This window comes from Sorex fumeus, unplaced genomic scaffold (assembly GCF_029834395.1).
Source record: "Sorex fumeus unplaced genomic scaffold, SorFum_2.1 ptg000054l, whole genome shotgun sequence".
NCBI lineage: Eukaryota > Metazoa > Chordata > Mammalia > Eulipotyphla > Soricidae > Sorex > Sorex fumeus.
In genome coordinates this window covers 51,239,604-51,257,586 of record NW_026606111.1, presented here as the reverse complement: position 1 = coordinate 51,257,586, position 17,983 = coordinate 51,239,604, and the positions used below count along the sequence as shown (strand labels likewise).

At 39.4% G+C, this 17,983-nt stretch overlaps 1 pseudogene; it reads left to right on the top strand.

Moving 5' to 3' along the window:
- Nucleotides 1-14,896: 14,896 nt before the first annotated feature.
- LOC130033752 (uncharacterized) lies at nt 14,897-14,995 on the top strand (annotated as a pseudogene).
- Nucleotides 14,996-17,983: the final 2,988 nt, after the last annotated feature.

Below are 17,983 nucleotides of genomic sequence, written 5' to 3'. Positions count from 1 at the left end.
CACTGTCCTCCCGTTTTTTATCGATTTTCTAGAGCGGGCCCAGTAATGTCTCCAGCGTGAGACTTTGTTGTAAGTTAGCTTTTGTGTGTGTATATGGAAATTCAGGGATCAAACCCATAACCTCAGAAATGTGAGGCAAATATTTTACCACCGAGGCATATTTCCAATCACAGTTAATGATTTTGCTTTTGTTTCTGTAGTGCGAAGAATAGAAACCAAAGTTTCATACATGCAAGCCAAGTTCTTTTGTCCTGAGCTACATATCACGTCACAAGTAAGTTAGCTTTTAAGAATTGATCTTAAGTAAACAATTACAAAAGTAGACAAATAGATATAGAGTTCACATCAGTGTTATCTTCGCAGTAAAACATTACAATTATAAAATCACAATAAACATTTTATAGTAACTGAAATTGATTATTTAAAAATCATACTTATATATAGACTAATATAAATACATAATTGAAAGACTCCAAAAAATGTACCTCCATTTTACTTATATGTTTATTGTGGTTCTATTTTCTTCTTAATATAGTTATCCCAAGAACAATACAAATTTGGACTTATGTGAGACTTTTTTTAATAATTATATTTTGAAAATATTTAGACATTGGTATGATGTGAAATAATTAAAGATGATCAATATAACCTAAAATTATAAAAAAAATCTAAGAAAAAGTATGCCATGCATGTATAAAATATATGCAGATAGTTTATTTGATTGGACCCCAGATTAGTATAGGGGTTAAAGCACTTACCATGCACACAGTCAACCAAAATTAATGGCTGGCACCACCAGGAATGACCCTTGAGCACAGAGTCTGAAGTCCCAAGCACCACATACTATGGCCCAAATACCCCACAAAAGTAGAATTATAAATTATCACTTACTACCATAAAATACAAATTTATTATAAAGTCTATTATAAAATTCATTATAAGTTTTTAAATTTATTAAAATTCACAGATTGACAGGCCATACATATCACTACTTGCAGACAATGGAATTAAATACTATTAGAAAACCATCTTCTTGGTCAATAGCAGGTAAAGGTAAAGGTAAAGGCCCTCCCGTTGATCATCGATTTGCTCGAGTGGGCCCAGTAACGTCTCCATTGGAGACTTTATTGTTACTGTGTCTGGCATATCGATTACGTCACTGGGAGCTTGCCAGGCTCTGCCGTGTGGGCGAGATACTCTTGGTAGCTTGCCGGGCTCTCCGAGAGGGGCGGAGGAATTGAACTCAGGTCAGGCATGTTGGCTGCCTGCAAGGCAAACCCCCTACCGCTGTGCTATCGCTCCAGCCCGTCAATAGCAGACTATCTATTAAATTTGGGGGTTTTCAAACGTTATAGAGGAGTTAGCACCCTTATGATCTGTGTCACTCAAGAATCAGTTATATGTATTTCTTTTCTATTCTTACTTCTATGTGGGGAGGGGAGCGCACCCAGATGAGCTCTTGGCTCACTTCTGACTCTGTATCCAGAGATCACCCCTGGTGGGCTCAGGGTTTTGGTAATTGAACTCAGGTTAGCTGCATACAAGGTAAACACCCTCTACATGCTGCACTAGCTCTTTGGCCTATATGTTTCTTTTAGAAAATTACATGTGAATAAAGCATTTTTAATAATTAAAAATCACTTCTAATAAAAAGTTTAATTAAAAAGTTTCATGCAGGCAAATACTGTTTTATTTATTAAAGTAAATTTAAAATTAGAATAAAACTTGATAAAGCATAGAAACCTAGCAAGCAATAGGTGCTATATATCTTATTTGCAAATTGGTAACTGTAACACATTGTCCTTTACCATTTCAAAGATGAGAGGAATCCATAGAGTAGATTTGTTCACTCAAAATGCTATATTCTCTCCAGGATGCTTACTTAAAAATATTTGCCAAAGTGCCTGTTTCTCAACGTTTTGAATACTATAGCCCTCTTTGCTATTGTTAGATCTTTCTCTTGTTTTATTTTTACATTATGTTCCAATTTTTTTATTTTTAATTTCTAAATTTTTATTACTGAGACACCATGAGGTACAGTTGTAGACTTACACATTTTTGTGCTTGGGTTTCAATGATACAATGTACAATGATACAATGATCAAATACCCATCCCTTCACCAGTGCCCATTTCCCACCACTTTCAATGCACGTACGCTAGCATCAGATGCATCCATTGAGGACCTGATGTTACAAGCGCGAATGATCAAGTACGACATCATTGGTCTGACCGAGACAAGAAGGCACGAATCTCACCATGCCATTTTCGACACTGGAGAAGAATTGTTGCTCGGAACATGTGATAAAAGTGGTGTTGGAGGCATCGGTGTCCTTGTCAACACAAACTTGGCCAAGAGCATTGATACATTCGAATGCCTAACAACCCGAATCGGACGTTTTCATTTGAATAGATGTGACTCACTGCCTGCAGTTTCTATCTTCGTTGTCTACGCACCAACATCTCATTATGATGAAAGAGAAATCGAGAAGTTCTACATGGAGCTAGAGAAGTTCTATAAAGAAGACCACACCTTCTACAAGATCATTGTGGGTGATTTTAATGCCAAGATAGGACCGAGAAGATCAGCTGAAGAACTTCCCATGGGGACCCATGGCCTAGGAAGGAACGAACAGGGTGAGAGACTTTCTGACTTCATCATGTCGACCAAGACCATTCATGGTAACTCACAGTTCCAGAGGGCAGAATCTAAATGATGGACATGGGAGTCTCCCGGTGGATGATTCCACAACGAAATAGACCACATCATATTCAATCGACGGTTTTGCCTTACTGATGTAGCTGTTGCCCCAAAATTTCGAACGGGATCGGACCACTGTCTCCTTCGTGCAAAATTCTACTTCACAGAGCAGGGAGAAAGGGTTGCAAAGTTCAAAAACAGAACTCCCAGAATGACCACCAACTGGGAACTCTTTGGTACTACTGCGGCAACATGGGAAGATGCCATTGTTGACAACATTGACTAGGAATATGATCAACTGGTTCAGCACCTCCATGAATGTGTGAGGAACGCCAAAAGAAAGAAAGCCACAAAAAAACCGCCTATCTTCGAAAACTCTTGAGCTAATTCGCCAGCGTTGTTTGGCACATGCCTCAGGCATCCACAAGCTAACGTCGGAGCTCGTAAAGCAGTGCAGAGATGCGATCAAGGAAGACCTCAAAGAGAGAAGAGCAGAAGTACTGGTAGATGCCGCAGAAGCCAGGAAACGTATTTGTAAGGCCCGCCTGTCCTTCACCAACTATAAGACCAAGATGACTGCCCTCCGACGTCCTGATGGATCCATCACATCCTCCAGAACGGCAATGGAGAAGATTATCCATGACTTCTACTCAAATCTCTTCAATAGCCATGTCCACTTGCCGACATACCAAATTCCACAGCATGAATATGTCGTTCCCAAGGTTCTCCCTTCCGAAATCCGACACGCCATTTCCTCCGTAAAGAAGAAAACAGCACACGGCCCAGACAAGGTCACACCTGAATACCTGAAGAACCTGCCTTCAGTTCTCATCAATACACTGGCTCGGGTCTTCACTCGCTACCTGCCTCAATGCAAGGTTCCGTCCCAATGGAAAACCAGCAGGACCGTACTACTGTTCAACAAGGGAGACGTACATGACATTGGCAACTATCGCCCGATCTGCCTATTGTCTGTCATCTATAAGTTGTTCACTCGAGTCATTCTGAATAGGATTGGCAGAACACTAGATAAAGGACTACCATGAGAACAAGCAGGGTTCCGCAAAGGATTCAGCACCATCGACCATATCCACACAATATCCAAGCTCATTGAGGTTTCTTGGTAGTTCAGGATGCTGCTCTGTTTAACATTCATTGATTTAAAGAAGGCCTTTGATTCTGTTGAGACGGAAGCGGTCATTGAAGCCCTAGCCAATCAGGGCATTCAAGCCCAATACATCAGGATCCTCCGAGAGCTGTATTGCGGATTCACTACCAGGATCTCACCATTCTACAAAGAAGTGATCGTTGATGTCAAGAGAGGGGTGTGGCAGGGTGATACCATTTCACCAAAACTCTTCAGAGCCTCCCTTGAGAACATCATGCGACGACTGGAATGGGAAGGAATGGGAGTGAAGATAGATGGTCGGCAACTACACCACCTCCGCTTTGCTGATGACATTGTTTCAATAACACCAAACATCAGCCAAGCTGCACAAATGCTGGCTGACTTTGACCGTGAGTGTGGAAAGGTAGGACTACAGCTGAATCTTACGAAGACAATGTTTATGAGAAACAGCCTTGTTCCTGACGCCCCATTCACTCTCAATGGAAGGACCATCTCTGATTGCAACAGCTATGTGTACCTAGGTCCAGAGGTCAACAGGACAAATGACCTGGCACCCGAGCTGCACAGGAGGAAGACAGAGGCTTGGAACACCGTCAAGAACGTCGAAGAAATAGCTAAGAGGACGAAGAACCTCTGGCTCCGGGCACATCTCTTTGATTCCACTGTTCTTCTGCATTAACATATGCCTCAGAGACCTGGGCCCTACACAAACAAGATGAGAACGCTATTCAGGTCACCCAAAGAAGAATAGAAAGAGCCATGCTTGGAATATCACGTTTCACTCAAATGAGAGAAAGAATCCAGAGTTCTGACATCCTTCTAAGATCAAGAATCAGGGACGCTGTCTCATTTTCCAAGGTGTCAGATGGGCTGGTCACGTAATGAGATTTAAAGATGACTGCTGGACTAGAGCTGTTACCAACTGGATTCCATGGGATGTCAGAAGACCGCGTGGCCACCCACCTTCCAGATGGTCAGACTTCTTCATCAAGATCATGAACGATCGGTTTGAGGCCATTCATGTTCCTGGAGCGAACAGATGGCATTGGGCTACACTAGCACGCGACAGGGATAAATGGAGATGTTACTGGCGTACGCTCATGCAAATCGACGACTAACGGAAAGTTAAGTGATTAAGTTCCAATTTTTTTATTTTTAATTTCTAAATTTTTATTACTGAGACACCATGAGGTACAGTTGTAGACTTACAAATTTTTGTGCTTGGGTTTCAATGATACAATGATCAAATACCCATCCCATCACCAGTGCCCATTTCCAACAACCAATGTGCCCCAGTCTCCCTCCCATCTCCCATTCCCTCATCCCAACCTGACTCTGTGGCAGGCCATTCCCCTTGGTTCTCTCTCTCCTCTTAGGTGTTGTGGTTTGCAAAAGAGGCATTGAGTGACAATCATGTTTGGTCTATATTCTATGTTCAGCATGCTCTCCAATACTGGGAGGATCCTCCCAACACCCTTTATTTGGTGCTCCATTCTCTATCTGAGCTGCCTTTTCTGCTAGCGTGTGTGGTTGGTCTCAAAGCTATGAAGAAAAATTCCTGACACTAACCTCGGCCACTCTTGGAGTTGGTCTCCTATTTTGTTATTTTATGTTCTCCGGGTGAATGCAATCTTGCTCTGTCTGTCCCTCTCTTTCTGACTTGTTTCACTTAACATGATACTCTCCATGTAGTACCACTTGTATGTAAATTTCATGACTTCATCTTTTCTAACCCCGACATGGTACTCCATTGTGGCAAGGTACCAATGATTCTTTAACCAGTCTTCTTTTCTGGGGCACTCAGGTTTTTCCCAGATTCTGGCTATGGTAAAGAGTGTGTGCAGCTCACTCTTATGGATGGGGACACAACAGGGGTTTTGCTTCTGACTGCTTTAATATGGGAATTTTTGAAATTTTGAAATTGCCCTGTCTGAAAGTTTTGTTGCTCAAGCTGTGAGGTTTCTGCCAGAATGCCTATTTCTTCAGAAATGTCTCAAATTTTTCATTTGAAATCTTATTTTTTTCTTTAAAATTTTTAAATTAAATGCATAATTACACAGATACACAGCTACAAAGTTGTGATTGAGTTTCCATCATAGTGTTCCAACACCCATTCCTTCATGACAATGTACATTTCCAACCACCAATGTCCCCATTTTCCCTCTTGCCACCCACACCCAGTCAGCCTCTGTGCTCTATGGCAGACACTTTTCTTCTCTCTCTGACTCTGTCTGTCTGTCTGTCTCTCTCTGTCTGTCTCTGTGTCTGTCTGTCTCGCTGTCTGTCTCTTTCTCCTGCCCTCCCCCATTCTTTCCTTTTGCACATTATGGTTTGCAATACAGGTACTGAAAGGTTATCATGCTTATCCTTTTCCTCCTTTCAACACTCAGTTCTTTACGTGACCTTCATTTTAAATCCCAAGCCATTTTCAGATTGGTAAGAAACACTAAATCAATTTCTGAAAGAAGATGGCACCAAACCCATCCAAGAGACCCTGCCGCTGAGCTGCTCTTCCTGCCTAAAGACGTCTCTCTGGCTTCTTGAAAGAACAGCAAGGGGAGAGGCCAAGTCCCGGACCTAAGCAAACAGAAGAGGGGAACAATTATCTAAAAAAATACCAAAAGAGGCATTGAGTGGCAATCATGTTCGGTCTAGAGTCTAATTTCAGCATGCATCTCCCATCCTGGGAGGATCCTCCCAACACCCATTATTTGGTGGTCCCTTTTCTATCAAAAAAATAATAAAAAAATAAAAAAAAATACAAAAACAATCAGTTTTGATTCATTTGAAATATGGAAATTCTGAATTTCCCGAGTAAGAGATTTTCCCTGGCTTCACTGAAAGGATTAAAAATTAAATTGCATAAAATAGCTTTGTAATGGCCCATCTTATGGTTATTCAATTAAAAAATAAATGAATAAAATATAAATAAATCATAAAGATTAAAACTGCCACACCAAATACATGCACCTTGATTTGATGCAGATAACTCACATTTGAAAATAAAGAAAGAAAGACTAAAACAAAGTGAAAAAAGCAATGACTCCTTAGGAGGTCATATATATAGTAATTAACGTGGGAGGAGGTAGTGCTGGAACATACGAAAAGGTATTTATGATTCAAGGATTCACACCCCGAGATCTTATTGCAAAATTATGAAAATATATTTCACAATACCCACAACCATGTATGGTGAGACTCGAAATTAGATACCAATTATTTATCCACACAGATTTATTCATATGCCTATCATATATACTAGTGAGATCAACGGAAATAATTCTTAGCACTGACATTCTTGGACACTTAAGTAGTAATCAGGATTTTATGATTAAGTTGTTATGATTTCATCAGCAATGTTTGATTCCTTAACCAACCTTGAATGTTTTTAAAAGACCAAATACAGGAATATTAATTCATTTTTAATTTAATATAAAATATGCTGAATTTCCATGTTAAATAGAGATGGATATCTTTTTCAATAGTCTATTTGGGACACTGTCCTTGACTTGTCCTATTAGGAACTGAATATGGTACACTATAATCTCTAATTCCATCCCTAGTCCTCGCTATTCTACTTCTACTAATCAAAACAAGCTTCACTTTAGATCTAGTTTTCCGGAATCTCAACTAAACTTATAGTAAAAAAATAAGTCTGATCAAATAATTCTGTATCCAGCAGCTGTTTAAGATGCTTACACAAGTGAAAAGAATATTGGGAAAGAAATGGACACTCTAAAGTGTCATTGAATTATGCAAAAAATACATGTTGTAATTGACCATATGAAAGAAAGAAAATTAAAGTAAATTCCTTGGTAAGTTCTGGTAGTCTTGGAACCATGTTGCCCATGGGGTAATCAGCTAGCAAAGTCTTCCTAATTTGGATGTTCCTTGTTCACATCCCTGATATCACTCTTTTCCTCTCAGATCCCATTCTCAGTAAATCATGTGCTCACCAGATCTTTTATTTCAAGCTTTGTTTTCAGAGGAACCCAAATGTCAAGTCCTTCCTTTTGCACTTATTGTCTCTTTTTCCATCATTTCAGACTTTTCTCTCAGCATTTTTTCCTCACTGAATACAACTTTCCTTCAAGGGAGTTGAAGTTTGTTAGTTTCGAGAGTTTACTGGGATCATTTTCCTCTAGTCATACATGAAAGGTAGCAAAACACTATTCAAGTTGCTCTGTTCCCAGCCAGTCAACTACCCTTTCCTGGGAAAATTTGGTTGCAGTTTATTCTCAGTGTGTCAGAAACTGCATTCGTTTTCCTCCATTTCCACAAAAGTAGTTACTGGTACCAAGCAGACTTAATTAAATATATGTTCCTGTTAACCCACTTGCATTTGGGATCCATGTGAACACCTTTCACCTGGCTTTTATGAAATGTGGTCATTCAGTTTGCTTTTCTGGTGGCATTCTGTTTCTCGTTATTCCTCTCCACAGCTAAGTAACGTGAAAATACAAACTTTCGTAAATGTTATGATTGAAAGCTCCAGAAGGAATGACAGCCCTTTCAGCTCTTTCGGTCTTATATGTAACCTGTTCTTTGGAACCTATCATGTTTTCATATGTTTGTTTTGCTTATCTTTTTCGAAAACCATTAACGTAATTAAAACACATCTACCAACTCTCCTATGATGATCACCAGCTGTCCAGTTCCCTACCCTTCACGGTTTCCTTGCCATCCATCCATCACCCCATTAACTCTCCTAGGACCATCTATTTCCACCACCAACTTCCAGGATCAAGGTTAAGCGGTACCAACTGCTTTGGGAGTGGTGACCTAGTGCGCATGTCTTAGTCCGGTACATCCCCCAACACAGCCCCAACGACACTTATAACGTTGGTTCTTGTGTGAGCTGCAGTTAAACGCGATGTGTAGAGAAGGCTACAGGCACCAGGGACCATGGAAGACCACAGTGCAGCCCCTCAAGTTAATATAATTTGAGCTCCCCCTGCTAGAAATGTCCAGATGCCATTGCCTGAAAGCAGGCTTGACCACAGCGGGGAGTTTACAAATGCAAAGACTTACAGAGGCAATGAACCTCATTGTTGATACTAGCTAGCAAAGGATCACCGTGATAGCGACTCTGAATATTGTTGGGAATAAGGGAAATGGTGCAGGTAGGGGTGCTGAACAGAGGGCCAGAGGACTTGGTGACTTATCTTTGCATCTCCCAGGAGCTCATCTTCAGGCTTCATGCTGCAACTGTTCTCTTGGCTTGGTCCCTGTTAAGAGTCATCCTTGAATGACTCTGAGGGCGTTTACCACTCATCTGGAAGGTTCATTCCCCAGTATATGTGTTCACAACCCCAAGCCATCATTTATGATTAGACCACCCAAACCTTTTAGAGATGTGTCTCAAATTTCATTATTTTCCAAAAGTGGACCTGAGGCATAAACACATCCTCCATGAAAGAATTTTAACTTTATTTCGGGTCACCTTTGACTCATCTGCCTTCTTTAGCCTACTCCAATTTTTTTCTTTTAATCCTAATCCCCAGACTGTGTCATTTCTCCAATTTTTTTTGGAGGACACCAGGGATGGGGCATACTTGACTGTGCTCTGGTCTTACTCCTGGCCCTGCGCTCAAGTTTCACATCTGGTGGGTCTCTGGGGACCCTAAAGGATTGCAAGAATTGAACTGGGTCCTTCTTGCTTGCAGAGCAAATGCCCTGTCAGCAATACTATTCCTCTGACTCTACCCCACTCTTCATCAGGCCCATGCAATTTCTTATGGGCTTTAGAACCCTGGACCAAGTTTATCTTTCTTAGAGTCTTGTGTATTCCCCCTTTGTCCTCTCTATAACTTCCTATTCTTTCCCATGCCATCCTTCAACCTCCGGCCTCTCCCCAAAACAACCACAGCATCTCAAACTTCATACCTTTTATTAACAACCAATTAACTATGATGCATCTCTTCAATTTGTTAAAAATATATTATAATAAATAAAATTTGTATGGCATTTCCGTGTTTGTCTAAGGTAACCATCTGGTAAATAAAGTGGTACCCACCATTCCAGCTATTGGTCACTGGTCACTTGACATGATGTTTCAAATTTGTTTACAAACACCTGCATGGGAACCCCAAGATTCTACCAGTTGTTGGTTGGTTTGATGAGAGAATGATGTCATAAAATAGGCAGTTGAAAGGTTGAGGCTAGCCAATCACGAGGTCAGATTTCCAAGAAGATTACCGGATTGGATAGAGAGAGAGGTAGGATGAAGCAGGCTAGGGAGATGGAATCCTACAGTAGAGTTATAACAGTTTCACATTCCTCAGACTTTATGTTAGAAAAATACTCCCATTATACTCAAGAGCTCACATATTTCATTAATAAATCAAGAAAATTACTAAGTAATCATTTATATTGCACTGTTCACCAACATCATTAGCTCTTATTATTAGTATATTTTATATAACGTTTACAGCACAGTGGGTAGGGCATTTGCCTTGCAGGAGGCCAACCCAAAGTTTTATACATGCAAGCCAAGTGCTTTAGCCCTGAGCCATATACCGTGTCATCAGTAAGTTAGCTTTTAACTCCAGATCTTAAGTAAACAATCAGAAAAATAAACAAATATATATATATATAAATGTTCACATAAATATATACTTAGCAGTACAACATTACAATTAACAAAACTCAAAAATTTTATTTTCACTGAATTTTATTTTTTAAAAATTATACTTGTATATATACTAATATAAATACATAATTTAAAGACTCCAAAGAAATGTACCTTCATTTTACTTGTATGTTTCTTGTGGTTCTATTTCTTCTTAATATAGTTATCTCACGAACAACACAAATTTGAACTTCTATATGATTTTTTTCAATAATTATTTTTTGAAACATTTTTGGACATTGGTATTGATGTGGAATAATTAAAGATGATAAGTATATCCTAGAATAATCAAAAATCTAAGAAAATTATGCCATGCATGTATAAAATATATGCAGATAATTAATTTGATTGGACCCCAGACTTAGTATAGGGGTTAAAGCACGTACCATGCACACAGTCAACCCAAATTAATGGCTGGCACCACCAGAAATGACCATTGAGCACAGAGTCCGAAGTCCCAAGCACCACATACTATGGCCCAAATAACCCACAAAGTAGAGATATAATTTGTCACTTATTAAACACAAAATACCAATGTATTATAAAGTCTATTATAAAATCCATTATAAAATTTTTAAATGTATCAAATTTACAGATTTACAGACCACATATAGCACCACTAGCAGACAATGTATGTAAATACTATTAATAAACCATCTTGTTCGTCAATAGCAGACTCGCTATTAAATTTGGGGGTTTTCAAACGTTATATAGTAGTTAGCACCCTTAATCTCTATTTTAGTCAAGAATCAGTTATATGTTTTCTTTTCTTTTCTTCCTTTTTTTGTGGGGAGGGGAGTGCACCTAGATGTGCTCCGGGCTCACTTCTGATTTTCTATCCAGAATTACTTCTGGCAGGCTCAGGGTTCTGGGGATTTAACTTAGATTAGCTGCATACAATGTAAACACCCTCTACACACTGCACTAGCTCTTTTCCCCATATGTTTCTTTTTTTAATAACTTTTCAAAAAAAATTTTAATAGTTAAGCACCATAATGTACAGTTGTAGATTTACGAATATTTGTGCTTGGGTTTCGGTCATACAATGATCAAATACCCATCCCTCCACCAGTACCCATTTTCCACCACCACCCCCAACACCCCCACCCTGCCTCTTTGGCAGGGCATTCCCTTTTGTTCTCTCTCTTCTTTTGGATGTTGTGGTCTGCAAAAGAGGCATTGAGTGGCAAACATGTTCAGTCCATAGTCTACTGTCAACATGCATCTCCCCTCCTGGGAGGATCCTCCAAACACCTTTCATTTGGTGCTCCTTTCTCTACCTGAACTGCCCTTTCCCCTAGAATACCTGGCTGGCCTCTAAGCTATGGAGTAATCCTCCTGGTGTTGATCTCAGCTATTCTTGGGTATTAATCTCATATTTTGTTACTTTATATCCCCCAGATGAATGCAATCTTTCTATGTCTATCCCTCTGTTTCTGACTCATTTTGCTTAGCATGATACTTTCCATATTGTACCACTTGTATGTAAATTTCATGACTTCATCTTTTCTAAGAGCTACATAGTACTCCATTGTGTAGATGTACCAAAGTTTCTTTAACCAGTCATCTCTTCTTGGGCACTCAGGTTTCTTCCAGTTTCTGGCAATTGTAAAGAGTGCTGCAATGAACAAATAAGTGCAGATGTCACTTCGACTACACATTTATACCTCTCTGGGATATATTCCCAGGAGTGGTGTCGCTGGGTCAAATTGGACCTCAATTTCTAATTTTTTGAGAAAAGTTCATACTGTTTTCCAAAAGGGCTGAACTAGTCGGCATTCCCACCAACTGTGAAGGAGTGTCCCTATCTCGCCACATCCGCGCCAGCATCGGTTGCTTTTGTTCTTTTGAATGTGGTCCAGTCTTTGAGGTGTGAGATGGTATCTCATTGTGGTTTTGATCTGCATCTCCCTGATGATTAATGATGTAGAACATTTTCTCTTGTGCTTTTTTGCCATTCGGATTTCTTCTTTGAGAGAGTTTCTGTTCATTTCATTGCCCCATTTTTTGATGGGGTTGGATGTTGTCTTCTTGTCGAGTTCAACCAGTATTTTGTATATCCTTGATATCAACCCCTTGTCAGATGTGTATTTGGTGAATATCCTTTCCCATTCTGTAGACTGTCTTTGTATTTTGGTCACTGTTTCTTTGGAGGTGCAGAAGACTCTTATTTTAAGAATATATTTTTTTGAGTACTATAGCTTTGTAACTTAGGAATTGATTGGCTTTGAATATTATTCACTCCTGGGCTTCTGTCTTCTCAACTTAAGCCTCAGTTGCCCTCACTTCCTAGTACCCCAAGGGCCGGGGCCCGACGTGGGACTGGATGGAACAAGGGCAAGCCGGTAAGTTATGTGCTACCCTGGCATCGCGATGGACCAGGCCAAGGTGCCACGATTCTTAACTATAAGTTAAGAGATGGATCATAGGCAAATGATGTCATGATCCAAAAGTAACGACGACATTAGGGGCCCTGCTGCTAGGAATAGGAAAGATATCTGGCCTGAGCACTGCAGTCTGAGATTGAAATGGCCCTAGAAGAGCAATTCTATAAGCTCAATGCATTTCTTACTGTGTTCATACAAAATGATTAATATTATATATGCTTATATGTTGGTTGGACAAGGAGAGGAGAAACACCTCCTAGAAGCTGTTTTCCTGTGTGTCCTGACTAGCTTGGATGAGACTGTTTCTCCCCTTCAAACTGCCTTCAGTAAATGATTTCAGTATATTGAGACAGTTTGCCTTTTCTCTCAGAAACCTAGCTGGTCTTAGATCTGCAGATCTCAGGTGCTAGTCAGGACTGATCTTTGGGATATAGATTCCCAGCTCTAGCCAGGCTGTTCTTTGGGATGCAAATCAAGGTGCTTACAGCTTGTGAAAGTGCTTGTGAAAGGTTTCAGTTAGGCTTTGTATCTTCTTTCTAGAGGCCAGTATTACTGGCCTGCTGATGTAAGGAAACAATGTGGATGTAAAGAAACAACATATGGATTGCTGCCTCAATGTTCTTTCTGTAACTCCTTTTATGAATTCACTGTAATGCGCCTTTTAGAGGTTCTGTGATCTATATAAGGGGAACTTCCGGGCTCACAGTGCGCGCACGTGCTTGAGGATTCCTGAGGCCTCCATGTCATACATCTCTTCCATGTAATAACCTGCTGCTAGGAACAACCAGCCTGGCCCCCATTTCCTTCCATCTCCTGACCATCGCCATTGACCTTCGTGGAGTGGAGAAACGGCCAGACCACCGGCCTTTTATTTTTTGTGTGTTTACACAGGTTCTGCTTCCAATTCCTTCATGCATGAGGCTCCTTCAAGCTTGGGGAGAGTGGTCTTAAGCGTACCTATAGCTGGTAGCAGAGTTCATCAGCTACCGGGGCTCTAATCAGGAGGTGAGGGAAACTAACCCCGACCCCTCCAAGGTGCCCAGGTGAGGAAAGCCAGGTGCGGGGTCAGGACACTGTAATTTTAGACATATTTGGAATTAATAAAGGTAAAGGCCCTCCCGTTGATCGTCGATTTGCTCGAGCGGGCCCAGTAACGTCTCCATTGGAGACTTTGTTGTTACTGTGTCTGGCATATCGAATACTCTCGGTAGCTTGCCGGGCTCTCCGAGAGGGGTGGAAGAATCGAACTCGGGTCGGCCATGTTGGCCGTTTGTAAGGCGAACGCCCTACCGCTGTGCTATCGCTATCGAAAAGTACACATCATTCAAACTACTTATGTGCTTAGTAATAAATTACTATACACTTGTTCAATCACCTCAGAGACCCCACTCTGCTCAGAGAACTAGATTTTTAATTACAGGTCTGTTTTGCCTGTGTGTCATGACTGAGAATCACTATCAGTAGATATGAAACTCACTATACACAAAGATGCACACAGGCTACTTTGAGTCATCTGTGTTGCTAATATGTGTTGGCCATTAAACTTCACTGAGACCCTTTTTTCTGTCCTTTACAGGAGCCTCATGAGTCTCACCTTCCTTTCAAGTTGAACTTGTAATAAGGTGGAATGAAATCATCAATATGCTCCTCACCTCTTCATTCAGGAGAAAAATCCGACTTACATTCAAAGTGGTCAAATTGCAGACAACACCATCCACCTTTTCCTGGAGATGTACAAGGGACTGAGGTGAGAACAGCAAAAGGCTCTAGTTTAATGGTCTTAATGAAGGTTTCAGGGAAGGGCATTAAACAAGACTCATATACTATCTTCCAAAAGAATTATTTTGTAAAACTGATGCCTTGGGTATGGAAAAAGATAATATGGTAAAAACCATATTTTTCTTTCTGGGACATTAAAGTTCTAAATCTATCTATTCAAGCTGCTTTGAAATACATACCTTGCTTATGAATCACTGTCTGCCATAGGAGTGAGTAAGGACAACTCTCAAATTAATAAGTAGAGAAAAATATGGAAAAATTAACTCATACTATATTTGATGACATATATACTAAAATTGAAATGATACATAGATTAGCATTGTCCTTGCACAGAGATGACATGCAAACTTGTAAAGTGTTCCATATTGTTGTTGCAAGAAGAATTAACAGGGCTACTTTAAGCTAAGACAATCCGCACAAGTACAAAAATTCTACATAAAGATAGCACAAATCCCCATCACAACAATCTCTCTCAATGTCAATGGACTAAATGTGCCAATTCAGAGGCACAGAATGGGAAGATGAATTATAAAACTGAACCCAACATTCTGCTGCCTGAAGAAACACTTCTGAACAATCAAAGCAACCATGGGCTCAAATTCAAAGGCTGGAAAACAATACTTCAAGAAAGAAAAGAACACCTCCACAAAGCTGGAGTGGCCATACTAGTATCAGACCACATGGACTTCAGGCTATAGGTTATAAGAGACAGTGAAGGTCATTTCTTCATGATCATGGGATCTGTACATCAGAAAAAACTCACCCTCCTCAATGTAGATTCTCCTCATGACAGACCAGCAAAATACTTAAAAACAACTTCTAATTGACTTAAAGAAAAACATTGATAGCAACACAATACTAGTTGGAGATTTCAACACTACTTTGTCACTTCTCAATAGATCAAACAGACTAAAGCTCAGCAAGGAAATATTTTCTTTAAGGGAAGTAATGAACAACTGTTGGCTTAGAGAAGAAATCATAGAGGAAATAAAAAGTTTCCAGAAACAAATGAGAATGAGTACACGAGCTACCAGAACTTGTGGGACACAGCAAAAGCAGTGTTAATAGGAAAGAGTATAGCTCTGCCAGAATTCATCAGGAAGAAAGAGAGGATCTACATGAATTAATTAGAGCTCAAGATTTTGGAAAATGACCAACAAAAGTAGTCCAAACTAGGCTGGAGGAAGGAAATAATAAAACTTGTACCAGACGTCAATGAGCTAGAATCCCAAAATACAATCCAAAAGACCAATAAGAGCAAAAGCTGGTTCTTTGAGAAAATAAATAAGATCAATAAACCACGAGAAGCCTCTCAAATTAACAAAGAGAAAGAATTCTAATAAATCAAATCAGAAATGCAAATGGGCATATCCTAATAGAAACTACAGAAATCCATAGGATCATCAGAGATTATATTGAGAAACTTTGCAGCAGGAAATGAGAGAATCTTGAATAAATTAATAAATTTTTGGATTCCAATTGCCTCCCAACGTTGAACCAAGAAGATTTGGAATACTTGAACCTATCACTACCAAGGAAATTGAAATGATGGTCAAAAGTATCCCCCCCCAAACAGAATCCCTGGCCCAGATGGATTCAATAGTGAAATATTTCAAACCTTTAAAGAGGAAATGCTGCCAACATTTTTCAAGATTTTCCAGGAAATTGAAGAATCAGAAATACTCCCAAATAGTTTCTATGAGGCAAAGATCACCCTAATACTCAAAACAGACAGAGACACCACAAAAAAAGAAAATTACAGACCTATTTCCTTGATGAATACAGATACACAGATTCTCAAGAAAATACCAGCAAAGAGAATCCAGTAACTCAACAAAAGATCACACACTATGACCAAGTAGGTTTATCTTGGGGATGCAAGAATGGCTTAACATTCTCTAGTCAATCAACAGAATACACCATCTCAATAAAATAAAGATAGTCATATGATCATATCAATATATGTAGATAAAGCATTTGATGACATCCAGCACCTATTCATGATGAAAAACTCTCAACAAAATGGGAGTTGAAAGTACTTTCCTCAATCTAGTCAAAGCAAATTACCACAAACCCAAAGCAAGCATTATTCTCAATGGGGAAAAACTAAAGGCTTGGAACAGAAATCAATGAGCTAGAATCCCAGAATACAATCAGGCACAAAACAAGTTACCCACTCTCACCACTCCTATTCAACATAGTACTTGAAGTACTTGCCATATGATTTCGGTAAAAAAAAAAAAAGATATCAAGGGTATCCAGATAAAAAAGGAAGAACTCAAGCTTTTACTATTTGGAGACGACATGATACTATACTTAGGAAATCCCAAAGAATCTACAAAAAAGCACCTGGGAACAATAGATTTGTTTAGTAAAGTAGCATATTACAAAAGTAATATCCGGTACTCCATGGCTTTTCCATATATTAATAATGAAAGAGAAAAAAGAGATAGAGAAAAACAATCCCATTCACAATAATACCTCAGAAAATCTAGTATATTAGAATCAACTAAAAAGGTTAAGGAACTATACAAAAAAAAAAAAACCTACAAAACACTACTTCACGAAAAAAGAGAGTATATGAGGAAATGGAATCACATCCCATGCTCATAGATTGAGAGATTCAGTACTGTCAAAATGGCAATACACCCCAAAGCTCTATAAAGATTTAATGCACATTCTATAAGGATACCCATGATATTTTTCAAAGAAATTGATTAAACACTCTTGAAACTCATACACAACCTTCTCTCCCATGAAGAGCTAAAGCAATCTTTGGTAAAAAGAAGAAGGGAACACCTTCCCCAACTTCAAACCCTACTACAAAGTTGTAGTAATCAAAATATCATGACATTCATATAAAGACAGGCCTCAGAACAATGGAATATAGTCAAATATCCTGACGCTGGCCCTCAGATTATTATTACCGAATCTTTCATAACGGCTCAAGAAATATGAAGTTGAGCTAGGAACTCTCTTCAGCAACTGGTGCTGGGAAAACTGGACAGCAACATGCAAAAAAAATGAACTCAGATCTCTTTATAGTGCCAGGCACAAAGTCAGATCAAATGTATTAAAGACCTCAATATCATACCTGAATTCTTAAGATATATGGAGAAAAATGTGGGAAGATCCCTTCATGACATTCAAGCTAATGGAAACTTCTAGAATGAAACACCACTGACCAAGGAAGAGGAAGTGAAGATAAACAAATGAGACTACATTAAACTAAGAAGTTTCTGCAACTTAGAAAAAATGGTGCCCATGATAAAAAGAGAGCCCACGTAATGGGGAAAAATTATTTATGCAATACCCATACAATTAACCTCAAAATTCTGATTCCTGTATCATTAAGAAC